We start from the raw sequence: 24,583 nt of genomic DNA, 5'->3' as shown, positions 1-24,583 counted from the left end.
ATCACCCGACCGGCTCACATGTTTGTCAATTGTCACATGTGATCAAAGATCCTCGCCTACATTCCAAGAGCCAATGACCGACGTTAAGAAGATTCTTCGAGAAACTTTTCAATGTGACAGAAGAGGCAATGACCGTGAAGTTGCTCACCTCCAGTGAACTGAAGTAAATAAATACGCGAGACACAGTGGGCCCAACAGTAGTAGTTTTCAGTTCAGTTTTGGTGCTGAAGACCGTTATGCAGGAAGTGACTACATTGTACACAGAAGCAGCAAGTGTGCCACTGTAATGGAATAGCAAGTAGCAGCCTCGCTGCCAGAAGACAGAAGTCAGAAGGTATTTGAAGACTGATTGTTACGTACCCGGGTGACTCGTTAGGACGGGAAGGAGACGGCCTCACATCAGCAGTCACCTGTGAGCTGGGATGAAGATCTGACAGCCGAAGACTGGCAAGCTAGAGTCCGTTGTTCGAGTCTGGGACACTGGCCTTCCCCCGCCACACCGCTCCACTGGCCAACGCACAACACGGACAGACGCGGCCGCTTAGAGAAGAGAAATACTGGGACGCCACATCCAAAGTATCACCATCCATTTCACGACTTTGTTCTCAATAATTAAATGGGCCATATCATGATGGGCGTCTCCAGTCAACTGGGCAAAACGGCGACGCGAGATACACACCTCCAGGCGTAATCAGACGCCGCCGCTCACGCAGCACGAAGGCTTCGCAAACGACACAGCTGCCGCTCTCCCAGCCAGAACAATCCAGTAAGAAAACTGTTGTACAAATCTTCAATAAAAGTTATCTTATGTAAAAATGCTGTTTCATTCTACCTCATACCCGAGCCAAGGAAGAACCCACCCTGCCCACATGTGTTTAAGAGAGAAAAAGTAATTTATTTAGTGTTTTTCACCCTGACATAATGCTTTAGAATCAAATGCCCTTTTGCAGTAATGCTCATCCTGACAATTGACTAGCATCAAAAGAGAAAACCCAGTTACACAATGTAAACAAGTGTAAGGTGCTGCAAATACATAGAAAGAAGATCCTTTATCATTTAGCTACAATACAGCAGGTCAGCAACTGGAAGCAGCTAATTCCACAAATTATCTGAGAATAGGCATTAGGAGTGATTTAAAATGGAATGACAATAGAAAATTAATCGTCGGTAAAGCAGATGCCAGACTGAGATTCGTTGGAAGATTGATAAGGAAATGCAGTCCGAAAACAATGGATGTAGGTTACAGTAGACTTGTTCATCCACTGCTTGAATACTGCTCACTGGTGTGGGATCCATACCTGATAGGGTTGATAGAAGAGATAGAGAAGATCCAACAGAGAGCAGCGTGCTTCGTTACAGGATCATTTAGTAATTGCGAAAGCATTACAGAGATGAGAGATAAACTCCAGTGGAAGACTCTGCAAGAGATATGCTCAGTAGCTCAGTACGGGCTTTGTTGAAGTTTCGAGAATATAACTTCACCGAGGAGTCAAGCAGTATATTGCTCCCTCCTACGTATATCTCGCAAAGAGACCATGAGGATAAAATCAGAGAGATTAGAGCCCACACAGAGGCATACTGGCAATCCTTCTTTCCATGAACAATACAATACTGGAATAGAAGGGAGAACTGATAGAGGTAATCAAGGTACCATCCACCACACACTGTCAGGTGGCTTGCAGATTATGGATGTAGATGTAGAATCGTTCCATAATGCTCTCCCAGAAACTCTCTACAACCTCTGATTCTGTCAGTTTATCCAGGTCCCATCTCCTTAAATTCACCTCTTTTTGCAATTTCTTCAGTTTTAATGTACAGTTCATAACCAATAGATTGTGGTCAGAGTCCACATCTGCCCCTGGATATGTCTTACAATTTAAAAATGGTTCAAATGGCTATGAGCACTATGGGACTTAACATCTGAGGTCATCAGTCCCCTAGAACTTAGAACTACTTAAACCTAACCAACCTAAGGACATCACACACATCCATGCCCGAGGCAGGATTCGAACCTGCGACCGTAGCGGTCACGCGGTCCCAGACTGTAGCGCCTAGAACCGCTCGGCCACATCGGCCGGCTACAATTTAAAACCTGGTTCCTAAATCTCTGTCTTACCATTATATAATCTATCTGAAACCTTCCAGTATCTCCAGGACTCTTCCATGTATACAGCCTTCTTTCATGATTCTTGAACCAAGTGTTAGCTATGGTTAAGTTATGCTCTGTGCAAAATTCTAACAGGTGGCTTCCTCTTTCATTCCTTCTCTTCCTTTGCCAACTATCGAATTCCAGTCACCCATGACTATTAAATTTTCGTCTCCCTTCACTATATGAATAATTTCTTTTATCTCATCATACATGTCAGGAATCTCTTTGTCATCTGCAGAGCTAGTTGGCATATAAACTTGTACTACTGTGGTAGGTGTGGGATTCATGTCTATCTTTGCCACAATAATGTGTTCGCTATGCTGTTTGTAGTAGCTTACCTGCACTCCTATTTTTTTTATTCATTATTAAACCTACTCCTGCATTACCCCTATCTGATTTTGTATTTATAACCCTGTATCCACCTGAACAGAAGTCTTGTTCCTCCTGCCACCGAACTTCACTAATTCCCACTATATCTAACTTAATCTGTCCATTTTCCTCTTTAAATTATCTAACCTACCTGCCAGATTAAGGGATCTGACATTCCACGCTCCGATCCGTAGAACGCCAGTTTTGTTTCTCCTGATAACGACGTTCTCCTGAGTAGTCCCCACCCAGAGATGCGAATGGAGGACTACATTACCTCCGGAATATTTTACCCAAGAGGATGCCATCATCATTTAACCATACAGTAAAGCTGCATGCCCTCAGGAAAAATTATGGCTGTAGTTTCCCCTTGCTTTCAGCTGTTCACAGTACCAGCACAACAAGGCCGTTTTGGTTAGTATAACAAGGCCAGATCAGTCAGTCATCCAGACTGTTGCCCCTGCAACTTCTTCAATATTATGACTTATTTTTCTTAATTATAATATCAAATCTGTTTTTATGCCCCTCATTTCTTTTATTTATTCTCACATTACGACCTGAACACTTCTCTCATTTGATTGAATTCTGTACTATTTCCTAACCTTTTCTTTGGTGTTTTGGCATATGGTACATAGCCAATTTCTGCTCTTGCTCTACATTTTCCCATCACACTGCTATGGGTGTGGTCACATTTCATTCCACTCTGTTAAATGGTCTATATTAAGTTTTCCTAGTCCAACAAATTTTTTTAATTTACTTTCTTACTTGCACAAATATATGACTGAAATATTATGTCACACAAAGTAATTGTTGTGACTCTATTACAACCACACATCAGATTTTTTCACCAATTTTACACACTTTATGCCTACTGCAGAAAATCTAAATACTTGCCTACAGTAGGGATTCTAACTACTTGTCTGCAGCAGTGATTTTTAATTTTCACCTACAGCACCTCTGACACTTCCTCAGTCTTTGTGCTGCTGATGGCTGCTTCATACTCCAACGTGGCAGTTGGTTGATTCATGTCTGTATGTCATGTGGTCTGTCCTCTTCTTCTTCCTTGTAGTGGTTAGTTTCAATGATTTTAAACAGTTCTAGTAGCCATCATATTACACAAACAGTCCTGCCCTTCCTCCAGAAGTTTCTGGTAGTTGGTGTTACTTTCACATCTTTGCTGAAGTTGTGGCTGAAGATTTGGAGCAATTCATTCATTTTTCTCACATGTAGGTAATTATATCTGAAGATTTAAATAGATTGGTCCTGTCATGCAGGAACATATGTAAGTCTCCTCCCAACTTTCACTACAAAAAGTTTGGTTAATTTTGCTGTCAAATTTATCTGGCACCAGACTTAGATTTATGACATCACTGGATTGGGGGAAATAAGCAAGCACTGAGAAGTGTATGAAGTATTAGTTTTCCTTCCAAGCAAAGGCTGAGACAACACAGCCTAGCAAAATACATCTTCAGCAGTTAACAATGAGACTGCAACATACATTTATATAAAGTTAAATGTTTAAATATTGTTTCAAAAGTTGGTCAGATTATGTAACACTATGAAAGGGTTAAATATTGTGACGCTCAACACTGTTTGCTAACTAGTCCCTTTAAAAAATCCACCTTTTGTAAAATTTTGAGAGGTGCATAATATTAAAGTGAGAACACTCTAGAGTTGGAATTAGCTGCATTTTGTCACAAAAAAGGTGGCTGAGCTTCTCCATGAAACTACTCTTTTACTTTTTGAATTATTTCACTTTTTTTTAAATTTCAGAAAAACAGAATATTAAAGTTACGGAGTTCTACTTTCGTATGTGCATGGTTTTAAACAAGCTACTTCTTCTACTTTTTGAAATAGAGTAGAAACATGATGTATCATGATCCAATATACTGTGGACTTGGATATAATGTGGTATAAAGTAAGTCCACAAAAATAAAATATCATTTATGAGTGATTTCTGTACTCTCAGCATATTTTATATAGTCTGTGTGTATCCTTTCTGCAATATAATTTACTACTGCAGCCTCCAAACTCTCTTCACAATGACGAAAATAGATGGACATAATTAAGCTCAACTTTTGGTTTGTCTTATCAACATACCAGGAGTGTTGTTGGACAGAAGCTTTGAATATACATCTCACAGTTAACACTGTGACACAGTGATTATGCAACAATGCTTTGTAATCATTGAAATGAGCACATCCATCATGTGGATCACAGATTATTCGTTCACCGTATAGTTTTTTGTGTGCTTGTTATGATGTTACAGAAACAGAAAGCATGTTCTGTGAATGATAATCTAAAATCATTGATCATGTGAAGAATCATGAGACTAAAACAAGTTTATCACCTGAGTGTGGTGTCCCAGAAGAAACAATTAGGAAATGAGTGAAAGAAGATGTGGGAAATGAGGTACTAGCTGTGTGATAGCAGTATAGTGACACAACATAGAGATACGATTTCCACACTTTTTATAGTAAGCACATATACATAACACATGTAAACATTACAAGACTTACAAGAGTACAGAGCACTCCCCCCCCCCCCCCCCCCCGCCCCCCACCCAAGTGTGGAGCACATGAGGAGAGGCTTCTTTGAGCCATTATCTGTGTGATGTGATATGGGCAGTTCTGTGACAGTGGATGCAGTGGAAGATATGTCACAGTCAGCAAAGTGTGCTGGGGGCAAGGGCACACCCAAAGCATGACATTAGCAATGCAATTAATGGATTGTGGATGGTGGCATTAGCAGATAAGGAAGTAGTGTTGGCAGTGTCTTTAATTTTTGTAGGTTCGGAGGCGGCAAGTGAAGAGGGAGGCACGTTGGTGGCATAGCCTTGCATTGTTGTGTCCACAGGAGGTGTTGCAAGGCCAGTAGTACTGTAAGCTGGGACATCGATGGTGAATGTACTGTCTGCTGAAAAATGGGAGGTGAGTCATGCCATGTCAACTTCTGGTTGAACAGGAGTGTTGTACACGGAACTATATGTGGCAGTGCTTGCATCCAACTGCTTGTCCATGTAGGTAGCAGTAATCACGAGGTCGGTGTCACATAACACGATGGATATGCCATCAGGCAGAAAAGCAGGGAGATTTACATGCTCTTGGAAATTGACTAATGGGTGCATAGGGGGTGTCAGTGTGGGGAGTGTGTATAGTGGCAGGTCCACTACAGTGCACACTGGTTCAAACCGGCTCAATGACACTGTTTTATTTTTCCATCAAATACTATATCAAAAATGTTTGTATTGTGTTTCAACACTTGGTATAGTCCTATAAGTGGCAGTTGTAGGGTTGGCTTCACTGTGTCTGTATGTAGCATCACAGAAGAACATAAGGCTAGGTCTTCATGAATAAAAATTTGTTGTGTCTTGTAATGGGAGGGGGTGACACATGGATGTTTTGAATATGTGAGCACATGCGCGTGACTATGTCTGGTAAGTCCTGGTCTGTGGGAATTGTTTCATGTAATATGAATTCAGTGGGTTGAGCAAGGAGCTCACTGTATAGTATTTTGGTGAGCGATGCATCAAGGTCATCTTTATGTGCTTTGTGAAGGCCCAGGAGAACCCATGGAGGGGCTTCCACCCATGATTCTGAGTGGCACATAAAAACAGCTTTCATCGTCCAATGCCACCGTTTCATGAGGCCATTGGATTGAGGGTGGTAGGCAATTGCTTGGAGCTGGTAGCATCTGCATTGGTGGCATGTCATTGAACAGTTGAGATTCAAACTGCAGACCCAGGTCTGATGTTTAGAGTCTGGGCAGCCGAATCTGGCAATCCAACCATTGATGGTAGGTTTTGCTACTGTCTCTGCTGATAATAAAAGGCGTGGCCTCCATCTATCATGTCACATGATCTATCTTTGACAGAAAGTAACGGGACCATGTGATTTGGGGAGTGGCCCTACAAGGTCTTTGTGGACGTGCTGGACCTACCCATTTGGAATCAGTAATTTACCAAAGAGGATCTTTGTATGGTGGCCAGTTTCTGCCTGCTGGCACAGAATGCAAGTCCTGGTCCACATGGCACAATCCTTTTTAATGTTATTCCAGACAAACCGTACCATGATGAGGCATACTGTGGGGCGCATGCCCTGATGTGCGAGGTTGGTGGGGGGGGGGGGGGGGGGGAGGAGGTCAGAAATTGTCTTACGATGTGGCTCTGATATGACTAGTCAGATACATCCATTCAAAATGTCATACCAAACTTATTTGGTCACACTGGGTAATGTGCACTGCTGTAATTGGAGTCCAGCATCTAGTTTGTTAAACCAGTATAGATCAGAATCTGTCACTTGTGCATCTGCGATTCTATCAAAGTCCATATGAATGGACGTAACTGTGATCTGCTACAATATTATCAGCACCTTTATTGTATCATACATCGGTAGGTGGTGGAATTTCCTTGGTGCAGAATCTGCCGATATATTGCACAACGCATCTGACAATGGGTGATGATATGTATATATGGTAAGAAGTCTCCCCTCAACATCATTTTGAAAGAGAATTTTTTCTGAGTATCGGTAAGTTTGCATGAGAGCAACCTAAGCGGCTGAGTGATTCCATCAATCTCTCACTATAAAACAGCCCTGATCACACGATCGCTAGCATCAGATGTGATAGTTAGATGTGCGTTGTGTGATGGTTGGCTGAGGGTCGTGGTGTGTAACAGGTGTTCTTTTATTTTGTTGAAGGAAGCTTGCATTTGTGGTGTCCAATCGAGACATAATTTACCAGATCTGTTTTTGCTATGCAGTGCTTGGGTGAGTGGTATCAAAGTCTCAGTGGCATGTGGCAGTTAGTTCCTGTAGAAAATTTATGATCCCCAGAAGCCTACACATCTCTTGGTGGTTGCTGAGAGGTAGGAGGAGGTGTATCTGGTCAGTTTTTTCAGTAGGATGAACCCCAGATATGCTGATGTGGTTTCTGAGAAAGAACACATGGGGTTGCCGAAGTTGGCATTTGTCAGCATTTATCATGACCACATGAGAGGCCAGCTTATCAAAGATATGCAGGTAGTTCTTTGGTGTTTCTCATTTTGCAGAAAGATTATGATTTCACCTAGATAGGCGTAACAAAAAGTCAAACTGAACTGTAAGCTGTCAGTAAATCTTTTCCATATCTGTGCTGTGTTTTTTAGTCCATACACTATGTAGAGTTTAGCCTTGGACACCGAACCAATGCCTGATGGCCTAACAATGCCAGTTCGCAAAAGTTCGTCCACTGCAGCTTTCACCACTTTAAGTTTGTGCAGAGTTAGATGACAGGGGCAATGACAGACAGGGGGCCTGGTGTGGTTGTGGCACAGATTGTATGTGGTCTAAGGGGTGAGCCAGAGCGATTCTGGGAAGCAGGATGTGCCATGATTCACCATTGTTGTTAATGTCACACAGCTTTTCTCAGGAGTGCACTCAGGTGGGGGTTGTGATGTTTCACTAACCTGAGAAGTGTCCATAGTAGTAGCACCATAGCAGTGATCAGTGTCAAGATGACAAAGGTCATTGAGATGCTCTTGAGCTGCAAGTGGGGATGCAGTGGCATTCACTGTTCATCTCCATAGTTGTTCATTTGTGAGATGTGTGACCTCATCGCCATGATGTAATGATGATTACTTGGCTGGGTTTAGGCATAGCTGGTTGAAAAGTGCTTTGCTTTGTTGCTTCAGGTCGAGTGTTGTGTCAAGCGGTAGCAGTGTGGCCTAGAGTGTTGTAGTGCTGGCAGGAAGTGTATGACTGACCACACCACGGATCAACTGCTGGCTATCCTGTCATAATAGGAAAGCACAATTTAAATCTGGCAGCAGTTGGTAGTGCCGGAGGAAGTCAGCTCCCAGGACTGGTACAACTGTCTCTACCACTAGGAATGTCCAAGGTATTTGCGTATCTGTGCTGAGGTTGAGTGTGCTGTGTACAGTTCCAGCAACTGCAATTGCAGTGTCATTGGCCATGAGGCGAGGTGAGGGCAACAGTGTAACAGATGAGAGTGGCAGTGTAGCAGTTGCAACAGCAGGTAGTAGAGTGCTCACATCAGTCCTGAAATCAATATGGAAATACGTCCATCAGAATAGTCGGGGACCATCTGCCCATTGAAACACTATGTTGTTGCTGTTTTGTTGTGGTGTGCAGAGGTGTCTTGTTAATGGAGAGTGGCCTGGTGCACCTACACCAGGTAGCTGTACTAGTTTGGGTACGTGCAGGGTTGTTGGCAGCACTGTGCATCCCGCACAAATGAAAGAGGCAGTAATGCTGTGTGTTTGGCGTGGAAGCAGGAAATACACTTGGCTGGCACACCTTTTGTTTATACACAGAGTCGGGGTGGTGGACAGCTGGGAAGGTGAAAACCTAAGCTGTCATGATAGACAACTGTTGGCCATAAAAGGCACTTGAGGTGGCAGAAGCAGGAGGCATGGCCCAGTTCAGGTCAGTCCAACTGTCATCGGGTGGTCTGCAGCAGCACAGAATGTTGGGGATAGCTCAACAGGGATCATGAAAAATTGTTTTCGGTGCAGGCATACTGGGTGACAACTGCAGCTTAATGCTGTTGGGTGTTTATGAGAATGTTGTTGTTGTAATAGTGCCTGCATTCTGTCAATGAGTCGAAGTTTAAACTTCAATTGTGCTGCCTCATGTGCTAGCATTGCTGTTTGTATGTTTTAGGACCCAAAGTGCCCATAGAGAGAGATCAGACGTGAACATTGGGTGAATTAGAGATCGCAGGTGGCTCTAGAGTGAAGGTGGTATGGTGGTGCCCAAAGTAGTCTCATTGATGACAAGTTGTAGCTGTTACTCAGGCGTGCTTTTTTACATAGTAGCAGTAGTGTCTTGGCAGTTTTGTTTGGCAGTTTTGTGTTTATGAGAAGACAGACATCTAAAGGTAAGTCACTAATAAGGTCTGCACTGCCTCCGAGGTGGTTAAGAAGAGTGGCGAACTTCTCATCATCCCCAGTGACACCCCTGGCTGACATCAAACACTCTCTGAGGGTAAACCACATCATGGAAGAATCTGCATGGAAAAATGGTTGTTTCGGATAGTGGTGGATGGTATGATGGCTGTCAGTGGTTTGATTGTAAGGCAACATCATGAGATGGACATGGTATGGCACTGTAGACTTAGGAAGCATGGGAGCATCAGTGTGCAAGACAGGCATGAAATGTGACATGACATAGGGTGGCACGTGATGAGGCAGGGACATATTGCAGCACGGGTGGTGCCAGTATCATGTGCCCATGTGCCTAGAACTTGGGTGGCTGTTGGAAGAATGGCCAAACGTGTGACTGATTTTACAGGGCCAACACACTAGGAATGACATCAGCAATGTCAGATGTCTGAGATGGCAGAAAATGCATTTGAGAGTGTGCATGGTGCCCTGGCATTGCAAAGAAGGAAGGCATAGTCCATTTATTATCCAGTGGCACTGTCTGTGTCTCTTGGAGTTTGTGGGGTCATGCAGTTGTTCGTGGCCCAGTTGAAATGGGTGTGATGTCACTTGAAACAGGAAGCAGCGGTATCTGACCTTGCTTAATTGAGGTCATGAAAAGTGTGTTCTTGGAGTCCATAGTTGGTTTTGGTGCTGGGTACAAGTGATGCAGATGTGAAGCATGGTGCTGGACCAAAAGTGAGTCAGTAGTGATGCTCAGTGTGGCTGGGATATGAGTGACATCACAGTCTGTCTTATGGAACTCGTGTTTAGTCAAAACGGTTGAAATAGGATTTAATTAAACAGAATGCTCAGGTACTGAAAGGTGATGTAAACCTTGATCCCGTGGTCCATTGGCAGATGGATGACAAAACAGAATGCGGTACTGGCAGTGTGATAGCAGAATAGTGACACAGCATAGCGATAAGATTCCCTCACTAGTTATTAGTAAGCACATACACATAACACATGTAAGTGTTACGAACCTACAGAGCATACTAACTCCTATCGCCTTGTAGGGCAGCGATCCTCATTTACAGAGTCAGAGATGTTACGCCACTACAAAGAGAATGAACTTTGAAGTTTTATAAACACAGTTGAAAGTGGTGTGAGAATGGATAAACAGAGGACTAAAGTAGGAAAAAACAGTGAACTTGACAAGTGCATTTATAGGTGATTTTTAATAAAGAGAAGTGAAGGTATGTCACTTTCCAAGCCAATTATTACAGCCGAAGCTGAAAAATTTCCTTTTGATTTCCATGGCAACACAGATTTTATAGCTTCCAACGGACAGTTTTTCGAGGTGGAAACGTCGCCAGGGAGTTTGCCAAATAACCATTGAAAGAGAAGCTAGGTCTTGTGACAGTAAATCTGCTTCACAGTTCCCTGAAATTCTACACAAATTGGTGGTAGATGAACTTTTAAATGATCATCAAGTGAATAACTGTGATGAAATGACTCTTTATTATCAATTGCTTCCAACTAGAACTTTCGATACAAAAGACGTCAGGTAGTAAGATGCATTTGAAAATGAATAAAGACAGAGTAACAAATACGTAAACATGTCATCATTACAATTCACTAACAGGCATTCAAAGAATGCTTGGATATTATGAGACTTTTTTACCAATTGCTTTCAACTGGAGTTTGTTCCATCAATGAGAAAGCACCTACATCCACTTAAGCTGAGAGAAGAAGCTCTAATAAACCTTGATCACTCTCCAGCTCATGCATATGCTGATGTGTTGCAATCAGAAGATGGAAAAATAAAAACTTTGTATTTGCCAAAACTTATGACAGCATTAATCCAGCTGCTGGATCATGGCAACATATGAGCATTTAAGGTTCATTAATGCCATGTATTGCTTTTTTCAGCAGTAAATTCAGAAGAGGAAATGGAGAAGTTTTTGAAATCTGTTAATCTTAAGTGCATTGTGTATTCAATAGGCCTGGCATGGCTAACCATCAGTTCGACCACTATTAGGGATTACTGAAATAAGTGTTTCATTGAGGAAAATGCAACAGATTAACACTTTATTGGCATTTAGTCTGCGTGTGATATTCTACAGTGCAATAGTGATTTTCAAGTCTTCAACTACTGGGTAGTGATTCACAACCAAAAACTGATTTCAGAGTTCATAAATGATAAGGACATATTGAGTCTGCTGGAAATGAGAATAATGAAGCAATCTAGGATGTGAATGATGAAGTTGAAGAAGAAAGTATAGATAATGTTCCCAGTACATGCAAAATATTGGATAATATAAATAAAGTCATTATATGGATGGAGAAACAAAGAGAACCAAACCAAAGTGAGTTTTTGCATCTGATGTGCATAAAACATTACATACTAAAGAAACTTTGTAAGTGATCAACCATATAAAGCTAACTGACTACTTTAAAGTAATAGAATAATGACATGTGGTAGCCTGCAGGCAGTATTGTAAATTATCACACTGTATTTGATAGTGAGCTATATATACTGTATAGAAACTCATGATATTGTATGGTTGATGTTTGAGAGAAGTTTATCTAATTGCTGTGTCCTATTTGGCAAGTTTCTGAAATGTTTTAATGTTTTTTTCTTTAAATTTAGATACAGTATAGCACAGTATGTATAATACTGCATTATGTGTTCTTCTTAACTTTCCATGTGCAGTTTGTCACTACATATCTTACTTTCAATGTACCACAGGAACACTATAATGCCATAGTAAATCATGACCCCAACAACTGCATTATATCAGGCTTCTACTGTATTAAGAAACAAACAGTTTTTGGACCTAAATTTTGTAAAACAATTTAGATTATCCTACCTTTTTTATTAATCTACGAAGCCAAGATGACTGCACTATATTTATTAGATGTAATAATGAAGCTGCACCAAGTTTCAAGATAATGTGATTTTACAAAAGTACACAAATGAAAACAGACAGTTCAGTGGCCACTATCTACCCTCAGTTCCACAGTCAGTACAGACTGACTTAGAGAAAAATTGGGATCACTAACAGTGAGATAAATATGGGTGTTGACTGGACACTGCTGCCAAAGCTGGTAGAGATTTTGGAGCAAGTGCTTCCTTTGGCATCCATATCAAACATATAAAAGAATGAATAAAATAGAAAGAAACATTCCACATGGGAAAAATATATTATATTAAAACAGAGATTCCATGACTTACCAAACGGGAAAGCGCTGTAGATAGGCCCAATAAAAAACACACAAACACACACACAAAATTTCGAGCTTTCGCAACCCCCGGTTGCTTCGTCAGGAAAGAGGGAAGGAGGGGTGAAAGGATGTGGGTTTTAAGGGAGAGGGTAAGGAGTCATTCCAATCCCGGGAACGGAAAGACTTACCTTAGGGGGAAAAAAAGGACAGGTATACACTCGCACACACACACCTACCAGCGCTTTCCCGTTTGGTAAGTCAATATATAAAAGAATGAGGCATATTAATCTAAAAAGTTGTTGCATCATTGTCAGTCATTTGGAAAAGTGCTACATTCTGCCATGGCCAGAATTAGGGAACAGTAACAAGGGCTACAGCCACGGGGCCTCCACAAGAGGGAAGCCCCCACAACCCACAAATTTTATAATGCTATCAAATAATATGCAAAATTATATTTGGGGAAAAACTCAGTTTATTTGGCCTACAGAATAGCATTAATACTATAGCTATTTGATTGATTTTTATACTAGTAAGGAATTTGTTTCAATAACTTTTTCATTTTATAGTTTAACAACCATAAATCATATGAGGTGGGATCAGATCAGGTGAAAAACAATTTATCTGTGGTTCTCTAACTACTTTATTCTGTAAATCTTTATTATTCCATGCAGCCCTGATAAGCAGGTACTATTTTCCATCAACATTTTCATGAGAATGCCAGTGGCAAACTTGGGCAGTATTCTACTACTAACTTGAAGGTATTGTTGACAGCAATACAAATCTATTTTGTACATGTAGTTAGATATGCAAAAAACCTTTTTGGAAACAATGGAATTGAATCAATTACTCACATACCTTACTGCACAAAAGAAATATGAAATAAATAAATCATTAATTTCTTTGATAGTCACACAATATTAATTGACTGCATATCATTATTTATTTGTGTTCAAACAATGGAAACTCCAGGCTGGAATAACAACAACAATAAGAATAGGATAGAGTGTTACTCACTGCAAAGATAACCTGCTGATTTGTGGACAGGCACAACGAAAAGACTGTCACACATGTAGCTACCAGCAAAAGCCTTCCTCAGCTGGTCAGATATGCTGGTGGTGCTGGCTGAGTGTGCATGAGGTGCGCTTGCTTGTGTGAATGTGTGTGTGTCTTCTCTCTGCAGAAGGCACTGACCAATAGCTACTTGTGTCGCAGTCTTTTCCTTGTGCCTGTCGGCAACTCAAAGGGTCATATTTATTTGTGTTCACCATCTTATAATGAGAAGAAACAATTGCGTCTGTATCTGTTTTTGCATGTACTGTCAGTCACTGCATTAACAAGTGTCCACCTCATGGTGAGCTTGCAGCAGCGGATCCCTGAAATCTAGGATTTCATGTAACATTGTTTTAAGTGAATCTAAGAGTCTATGAACATTGTGTAACAAATATAAATCCTTTTAAATCATGTCCTTCTGAATGTGTATGGACATATATAAGTATTTTCATATTCATATTGTGATTTGCAATATAAATTCCATAGCTGAATAGGTTTTAGTATAGAGCTTTTCTATTCTTTTCATTTTTTATGTGCAATCATAACACCTTTTTGTTTCCTCACAATTCCATATACCATCTCTTTCAACTTAGTTTGCTAATTTTTAGTTTCTGATTAATTATTGATTTTCTTCAACTATTTCCTTACTGGTTAAGGACTTTCCTTCAGTAGTTGCATGTTTTTTCAATGGCTGAGACTCAAATTTTCTTTTATAGTGGATACATGGGTGATCATCAAAAAACTCCTTGAGTATTCACTAGTGGTTGTCAGAAGAGGAAAACGAAAGCAGAGCGTAAAAGAAATTTGAAGAATCTTTAGCTAAAACACCTAATTTGACCTTTTATTTTACCTTTATTTTATAACATAAACCAAACAAGAAGTTCCACAAGATCCTAAAAATACAAGACAAGATTCAAGAGTAGATGGGGATTTGGTCAATAGTATTCAAGATAATCCATCTGTTGCATCAAGTGACATGGCAGAATCATTGAAAACCTGTAATCAGAATCAAGAGTAAGCAGAATTTTGTGGTTTCAGAAATGACAGTGCTCTTTAACCTGATGTTATTACAGAAGAAATGATCAAATATTAAACAGGAAAAGGTTCTATACAACATAAAAATTGTCGTGAATTATCTTTGCAGAATTCAGTTCTACAAGATCATGGCAAGATAATCTAAATTTTGTTCAGGAATATTCAAACAATGTGTTCACATGCTGGAATCAAAAGCAAGAGACTGTCAGCTGATTTTGGCTTTGTTTTTCTCCAACTACAGATAGAATATATTGCGATGCATGAAAATCATAACAGGAAATTAAGTGGGGAAGACTTTTGTGACAACAAACATGCATCTGATCATCTATACAAACATGAAATTTCAAAGGCTCACTTTAGTGCAACAGGGAAAAGTCTCAGGAGCTAGCAATACAAGAGGCACGACAAATCCAGTATTATTAAAAAATCCTCAGAATTATCGTTAGCACTGTTAAATGCATTACTGAATGTGGGTTAGCTTCCCAAAGTGATGATGAAATAACTGGCTCACTGGAAATGGAAATTTCCTCAGTATCTTGGAATTGTTAACTGAGTATGAACTGCACCTCGCAACTCGTTCGAAAGCACAGACAGAGGGAGTGGTCATGTCAATTACCTTTCGTGTGATAATTCACGAGTTGCAAGTACTTTTAACAATCACTTTCTGAATGTAGCAGCAAAAATAGGGTTAAAGGGTTCAGTTGAAGAAGCAAAAAAATATGTTAAAAATGTCATTCCCCAGGACTTTAAGCCTTTAGAAATAGCACCAACATCCTCCACTGAAATTAAGGGAACTATAAATATACTGAAAAACAAGAGCTCATGTGGTGTTGATGGAGACTCTAACAGAATTTTGAAGTGTTGTTCTAATTTAATAAGTGGAGTCCTTAGTGATATATGTAATGCTTCACTGGCACAAGGAATTTTTCCAGACAGATTGAAATACACAATTGTCAAACCCCTTCATAAGAAAGGGGACAAGAGTGACTTAAATAATTATAGACCAATCTCATTATGTATTCATGAGTAGTCTCACATTTAAGTGAAAATAATTTACTCAGTATGTCACAGTTCGGATTCCGGAAGGGTTACTCGACTGAGAATGCTATCTACACATTTACCCATCAAATATACAAGCCATAAATGCCAAATTATCGCCAGCTGGTATTTTTTGTGATCTTTCCAAGGCACTTGACTGTGTGGATTATGTCACACTCTTAGAAAAACTCAGGTTTTATGGAACTGAAGACTATACACACAGATGGTTTGAATCATACTTAACAAACAGAAAGCAAAAAGTTGTGCTGAATAATACAAATAATGTTGGGAGGTTGGTAAATTCTAGTGTATGGGTAGTTATCACAAAGGGAGTCCCACAGGGTTCAATTTTGGGTCCTCTACTGTTCCTTATTCATGTGAATGACCTCTCACTTAACGTTCAGCAAGCAGAACTAGTACTTTTTGCAGATGACATGAGTGTTATAATAAATCCCATTCCAGTAAAAGCAGTTGAAGATATTGTTAAGGATGTCTTTCAAAGAATTATGTGGTTCTCAGAAAATGGACTCTCTCTTAATTTTGAAAAAAAACGCACTATATCAAGTCCTGTGCACCGAATAGAGTCATACTGACAATTGATGTAGCACATGAACAGGGCTCAACTAGCATGGTAGATTTTTCCAAATTTTTGGGTGTTCACATTGATGACAACTTGAACTGGAAGAAGCATATTATTGAGCTTCTCAAACAATTAAGTTCAGCTTCTTTCGCTCTTTGTATAATCGTTAGTCTTGGTAACAAACAGATCAGCCTCCTAAAGTACTTTACATATTTCCACTCAATAATGTCTTATGGAATAGTTTTCTGGGGTAACTCACCACTTAGACATAAAGTATTGATTGCACAAAAGAGAGCATTGAGAATAATTAGTGGTGCTCACCCAAGGACGTCATGTAGGCACCTATTCAAGGAGTTAGGTTTTTTAACTGCACCATCAGAGTACATATATTTGCTAATGAAATTTGTTATAAATAATCCATCTCAATTCATGAATAATAGTGATGTTCGTACATACAACCCAAGAGGGAAAAATGACCTTTCCTATCTGTTATTGAAGCTGTCAGTTGCTCAAAAAGGAGTACATTATTCAGCAACAAAAATCTTTGATCATTTTTCCAACTACATAAAGTGTCTAGCAGGTAGCAGATCAAGTTTTAAATCTACCTTAAAATCATTTCTTTTGGAGAACTCTTTCTATTCCATGGAAGACTTTAAAAAAATTGTACCTCTAAATGTAGCTGTATGTGTAGAACTAGAAATTTCAGTAATATTAATATTATCACTGTTCATGTGTGTATATATATCTCTTCTGACTTGTTCCACATCATATTGATAAAATAATCGTGAAAATGATCTACAGAACATGATGAAACTAAACTAAACTAAAATATGATTTGTGAAACCTGTTCAGTTCCTTGGGTTATAAAGTCCTCTACGAAGCAATATAGTGAATAAAAAATCTGAGTATTATTCAATGTCTGTGGACTCAGTGCCGAGAGGTCTTGTATCAACTAACTGACTATATTTGTTTGATGTACTGAAGGATCAATGACAAAGGGAAGATTTCTGATCTGCAGCTGTACTGGTGAAGCCACAGCAAACACTTTACTAAAACTTTTAAGTGAACATCAAATTGACATACTTGATTGCCACAGCCAATCATATGACAATGCTGCAAATATGGGTGGCAAATACAGACAGATGCAAACTTTGATATTAAAAAAAATTGTATACTGAAATTTGTACCACGTTGCGGTCATTCTCTTTATTTAGTTGGAAAGGCAGCTGCAAAACTCTTGCCCATCTGCTGCTCAATTCTTTGATTTCATTCAGAATTTTTGACAGCAAATACAGAATGATAGCGAATTGTAATTGAAAAATTATCACAGAATAAAGAACAGACAGTTTCATGAGTCGAAAAAAGTTTAGTAATACACACTGGTCTTGTCGAGCCGAAGCTATGAAAGCCATTGTCAATGGTTATTCCAAAATGAAAGACGTTGTGAGCAACATATCTTCTGATAAGGAGAAAAAAAGATGCTGTAATAAATGAAGCAAGACATCTTTTTGAAAATGTGAGTGGTCTCAAAAATGCTCTATTTGTTACTGTTTGGAATAAAATTTTAGAGAAATTGAGTACTATAAACCAGATGTTGCAGGACACAAAAATGATTCTTGAATCTCCCATGTACACAATGGGGTCATCAAAATAATTTGTTGAATCCAAAAGAGACAAGTTTGATAAATATAAAGAAGCAGCTAAAGGATTATCAAGTATTAACCAATACATACAATCATGTAACAGAACAAGAAATGTGCAGTTGAATCTGCTAGATTATATGACAGTGCAAGAGGCTAACACTAACCTGTCACCAAAATAGATATTTAAAGTGTCAGATTTTACCCCAGTGATCAGTCAGCAATGTGCTTCTCTTAGAAACAATAATGTTTATAAGGAAAATCCTAGATGAAAATAACAAGATTGCTCCAAAAAACCAAAATATCCATTCATACAACAAAAGAAATAATCAAGATTTACATATGCAGTTTTCACATACAACACTAAAGCAAAAAGGACCCTTGCAAGCAGGAAAAAAACTGTATAACAAACTACCTAAAGAAATTAAGGCAATAACTGGCATGCATAAATTCAAAACTGCAGTGAGTGACTACTTGCTACAGAATTGTTACTATAGTGTTGATGAATTTTTATCTACAATGTAAATATGTGAAAAATTTAAATAGTTTATACAATTACGGCCAAAATAAGAAATGTGTACATTAGATTTATCTGTGTATTATATGTGGTCTATTACATATGTGTGTGTCTGTATAATCAAGGCCAAAAGTATGAAATGTGTGCGTGTAAAATTTATTTGTGAAATTTTATTCCCATATGTTAGAGTTATATTGCTATATACTGAAAACCATACAACAGCTTTTTCTGTTAAACTTTATTGCAAATTATTTGACTTGTCCTATATCATTATGTACCCCTGAACAGTGTATGATTCACAGGACCAATAGATATACAATACAATACTGAAAGACTGGATGCATGTGATGCTGTCCATTTGAGATTTGGATTTCTGAATTACTTTGTATGCTGCTTCAGAAGAATTGGTAAAAGTTTACAAAGATGATTTAGAACCTAATCTTCATAATGATTTGGTTCAATTTACATCACTGATACATTTATACAAAAAGGAGTATCAAAAAGACCAATCTAAAGAGCCTTTGTCAATCCAATGGGGACAGTGGGACAGCAGTGCAATGTGAAGTACTTGAATAATGATAATTGAAATCAACAGCTGTTTTGTAATCCAATCTCATTTACTCAAAACGTGCTACCACTTTTGATGCCAAAAAGCCAAAAAGTGTCATCTTGAAGCCCCCAAGTATAATCTGCCATGAATGTATGAACCACCAATGGAGTCTTCAAATGGAAACAATACAACTTATTAAGCATGTTATGCCAGCGAGTGCAACCAACAACCATTGAACTCGATTTTGTTGGTTGTATATGCTGGTTTAACAGGCTAAATAAGTTGTACATTTCCATCTGAAAACTTCATTGGTGCTTGTCATTGTAATTCATACACTGATGGCAGATTACACTTGGGGCCTGGAGATGACACTTTTTGGCACTGAAACTGGTAGCATGTTTTGAATAAATGATGTTCAATTACAATACAGCTGTTGGTTTCAAATATCACTATTCAAGTAACTTAACGAGCTGTTCTACTATCAAATTACTGACAGCCAAAATTTCAGAGCTATATTCCCAAACACTGAAGTTACACTGAGAATGCACTCAGTTTTGATGCTCTTGTATTGCACTGGAGAGCACTCATTTTCAAAAATGTAAATTATTAAAAACTGTGTTGAAGTAGAATCACCTATCAAAGTCATCCCTTGTCAGCACTGAGAGTGAATTATTTTGGATGCTGGATTTTTGCAAAATCATCAACAATTATTCATCAAAAAAAACCTTGCAAGATTCCATTCATTAATGTCATATCTTAATTTAGTTAATTTCTTATATTTCATTTTATTTTGTCATATTATTATTTTTTCTCGCAATAAATTACTGAAAAACTCAAAAGAAAAAAAATTGTTGAATCTATTTAAAAAATGATTAGGGCCCTCCACTCTGTTGCCCCAGGGGCCTGGGCGCCTCTAAATCCAGGCCCAACACTCCACTACAAAATGTGCTACAATTCTGTCCATGACAGTGGCCATTTAAGCCTCAAGTCGCTTTAATGATGATAGAAATTAGTGTGTTTCGGTTGAATGACATATTGTGAAACTGAGTAAAGGTGAACATATTTGGAGTAGGAATTTATTTGGAAAGCCGAGTGGAAAGTGTCCAAGATTATCTTCCAATTTTAAGGTCAGCAATTAACTTTTCATAAATGGTAACAGTGAGTCCAAATCACCTCTGAATTTTGTCAAGTGCTGAGCATGAAAAGACAAGCTTTAATGATTTTCAGAACTGTTATTTTTTCATGTGAAATTTACACACACTATACTGATTAATTATACAGCAGTTTTCCTTGCTCTATTGCAATCTTAAAGGATTATTTCAGTTTCAGTGAACTGAGTAGTGGACCTGTGGACTGGAGACTATAAACAGTATTTTATCCATTGCTGTTTTCTGTTAGCACAAATAGTTTTTAGGCCGTTGTAAAAGGTTGTGGTATCCAAAAACTGCAAAAGACTACAAAAAATTTCAACTTATAAACTATATAACAAACTATGTAATCATACCCGTCACTCCACAGGAGGACAGGCTTACACCCAAGGTACACACATCAAACCACTAGAGTTCCTAACCGTGAGCCTACTGACAAGTGCCATATCAAAACTTCTGCTATTTCTATACATCATTCCCCACTAAAATAATAAAATGTGATAGAAAGTCTTTCTTCAGTTAGGCACTGTTTAAATAAACACTGACTTTATCATTCTTTAGGCTCAAGAAAAATGTTCCTACAATGCCTAATCACCATTCACGCCACAATAAAAATCAAATATATTTCATTACTTCTTCGGAGTTAGCCGTTTCTGATTGTAAGAGATACAGTAGATGTACTATTAGATATTGTTTTGTACAACACCAAATTAATCCCTATCTCCAATTAGTACACTCATACTCCCATTTATGCACATCACATTGGCTCATGATCCACTCAGAATCGACTGACTCACTCAAATGTCAAAATTGGCAGTTCCAAAACTTAGCCTCACTCATAATACGGGGAACACCCAAATCATCTGTGCCGCTACAGCTGAGCAATGATAAGCAAGGATAGATTGGTTATGTCATATACAGTATGTCTGTAGCCTTATAATTTGAAAATGGTAGTTGGGAAAGACCAGAAGACAGAGTTATGGAAGAATATAGGCTTAGAAGTGTAGTAACACTACCAGGTTAACAGTAAAATTTGTGAAAGGTGTGGTGCAACTCTGCATTAGCCAATGGTGGCTGGTAAGCGGGATTTGTCAACATTTGGTTTTTAAAAAAAAAAAAAAAAAAAAAAAAAAAAAAAAAAAAAAAAAAGGCATATCAGATTACTGTGAGATGGGCTAGCTCTTTCAGTATAACTTTTCAGTACAGTGGTAACGCATGGTGCAGCTGAGACAATGTCTCCATCATCGGCATTTCAATGGTGTTGTGAAGTACATGACCAGGAGCAGCGCATTAGTACAAGTGTGCTGTTATCAGGTGTAAATAACCTCTGATTCTGTAGCAGATTTATTCACAGTATAACAGGTCCACTAGGGCACAGGAGCTAAGCCACACGAGGAGATGACAAGGACTCACTGGCCACAGCTGTGGGCTTGAGTTACCCTTGGGGTATCTGCCTCCTGTAAAGTCTGTCCAATGGACTTCACCCCACAGTGCAGTGGATCTGCTGGTCCACTCCAGCACCTGCTAGGAGGCAGTGGGTTCCACCCCAGGCTCAGACACTGTCTTCCAACAACACTGTGATGGCACCTCTTGCCACTCATCCTGGCCAACTGGTCCACTTTTGTAGGGTATGTGCACTATCACCTCCCCACCATGCCACAGAACCAGTGTATAAGCTGGAAATAAAGGGTTAATTTTGACAGCTACTTCTTCCTGGGTCTCTTCAGCCTGCCATCCAGCCTCAACCAACAGCTACCCAGCCTCCTGACAATGGAGTTGCCCCGCTCTACCCTGCAGTTCATTTATAAAGTGTTGTCAGCAATACTGATGCCACCTTCAGTGGGCAGCAGAGGGTGTGACGTCCATGCAGTGTGATGTTTGGACCACAATCTGCAGTGTTAGCACAGTGGGGTGAATAAAGAAACTGTTTGCTACTGTTTATGTGTGTGACAGGTATGGAGTGCAAGACTGAGTGTCCTCATGAAGTGAGGGTTACTTTGTTTGAACCAGAAAAACTGGATGATGTGTTTGAATTTCATGGCAAACAGTAAAGAGCAGTGTTGTGAGCCTACTTGAGTCCTTTGCACCTTGTGCTGAAACTGTATCTGCAACTTGTTTTATGTGCCTTCATTTTGGTCATATGGCAAAGCAGTGTAGAGAATCTAAGTGGTTGATGATAAGGTGCAAGGTGTAATTGTTTTCTTTTTGTCTGTTGGTAATTGTTTTAAGTCTCCCTATTTATGAATGGGCACATTAAATTGACATAAAGTCGATAGACTGATATTTTGTGTGACCCAAAATATTATTCTCTCAGAATAACTGGCTTGGCTTCGTATTTTTGAGACCGCGAAAGATTGAAATATTTCAAGTACACTAATTTGTTTTGCACTTGGCAGTCAGACTTTTTAATTAAACAATATAGGGTTCTAAGAAATTTCTACAATTTTTATTTATCTAAGTAAGATGGCCACAATGGTGACTAAACAGATTTGCCTAAGCCGATTTTTCAGGTTCATACAACACTACTCACCCACATTTCCACTTGGGAACCTGTCAATAGCAAATTAAAGACACTAGTGGTAATAAATAATAAGACATGAGTCTGAGCTTGAACAAAAATAATTACTTATTCTCACTCATATGATGCATACATCTTAACAGACCAAGGTCAGGAGGAGGAAAGGTAACAAAAGAAGAATGTCGGACAAATGATAGAGACTACTTCACAAAGATATCATAATTTTGACTTATTGTTCACTATATTCAGTAAAAAAAGTAATTCTGCTAGCAAAGGTTCAAATGGTTCAAACGGCTCTGAGCACTATGTGACTTATCTGAGGTCATCAATCTCCTAGAACTTAAAACTACTTAAACCTAACTAACCTAAGGACATCACACACATCCATGCCCGAGGCAGGATTCAAACCTGCAACCGTAGCGGTCGCGTGGTTCCAGACTGAAGTGCCCAGAACCACTCAGCCTCACCAACCGGCTTCTAGCAAAGGAAAAACAAGAAAAAAAATACAAATTTGTTGTACTGCCCTCTTTGACAGAGGCAAGAGAACAATGTTTACTAGACAAAATCAAATTTAAAAGTCTTTCACTAATTCCAGATGTCCAGGAATAATAAATTCTTAGTATCCTAAATAGATTGTAAGTTCAAATCACTGTTTATCCGTTGGCAGAAATTAAGTTTATCAATTTCTTTTTTATCAGACCCATACATTTTTCAGATGTATACAGATAAAAGACAATACTGTTTTCATTATGTTGAATCATCAGTTGGTTCCATAGTTTTAAATTTTGCAGAATCACAGAAGTTCAGTAATTATCACAAGGAACAGATGTACACCTCACATAATTCTGATTACTTACTGCATAGCACCAAATCACAAATGGTTTAATTTCTTATTTACAGTTTTTTCTTTGAAAAGTTTGGATAAAATTTAATTAGGAGTTTTATTTGGATAGGATTGGTGATGAGGGCTTTGCAGACAATGGACCAGCTGCATCAGACTGCAGGTGTGGTGATGTGATGACATAGGACCTGTCATCAAAACCAGACCATCTATGAAGGTTATTCAGAAATAGTGGACACAATACCCCAAGGCCCTTCAGGACAGGATTCCATGGAGATTATGATGATGTCCACATTCAGTGGATTACATGAACAAAATAGATAGACCAATATTAGGATAATTGCTCACATGAAATAACTACCTGTGCAACAAGTAGAGCTTGTATTATGGCACAGTTAATTTATTTTCTTTTTGTCTGATAGTAATTGTTGTTGCTTAGATCCACATTTATTTATAACAGATTCTCATGAGTATGCTATGAGGCCATAATATTGTGATATGAACATGGCAGTCTTGGCTAGAACACAATTTATTTACAGAATACCATAGACAGTTTTATATTGTCTTTATTAGTCACTCACCAGTCTAGAAAGAATTATACACAGGCACACTATACACTGTCTCTGTCCATCACTTGCATTGATTGGTCAAATTTAAAAAAACTTCTCATCTGTCTGTGGAATGTTAAGAATGCAGGCATCAGAAAATATACTGATAGCAATTGAGTTTAAAGCCACAATGATGGGCAAGCTACAGCTTGAATCATTCCATGCTGTCACACCTAGTGGTGCTCATGTATAACATTGATTTAGTGAACGTTCATTACAAGTGTGTGACCAGTGATTTTACAGTATTTGGCACAATTCACAGGATGAATCATTGACTCCTTTTGTGTCTGTAATTGCCATCCCCCTCCACAACAATGTGGCACTGGTAAGTGAAATGTACTTTTATTTTCACATACTTCATTCAGTGGGTAACAGTGCTACTTCACATCACAACCTATTACTATTTCAAATTTTATAGATCACAAATAGTTCTAGATGCACGTATCACAAATA

Source organism: Schistocerca nitens, chromosome 2 (genome assembly GCF_023898315.1).
Source record: "Schistocerca nitens isolate TAMUIC-IGC-003100 chromosome 2, iqSchNite1.1, whole genome shotgun sequence".
Classification (NCBI taxonomy): Eukaryota; Metazoa; Arthropoda; class Insecta; order Orthoptera; family Acrididae; genus Schistocerca; species Schistocerca nitens.
Note: the sequence above shows the minus strand (reverse complement) of the source record.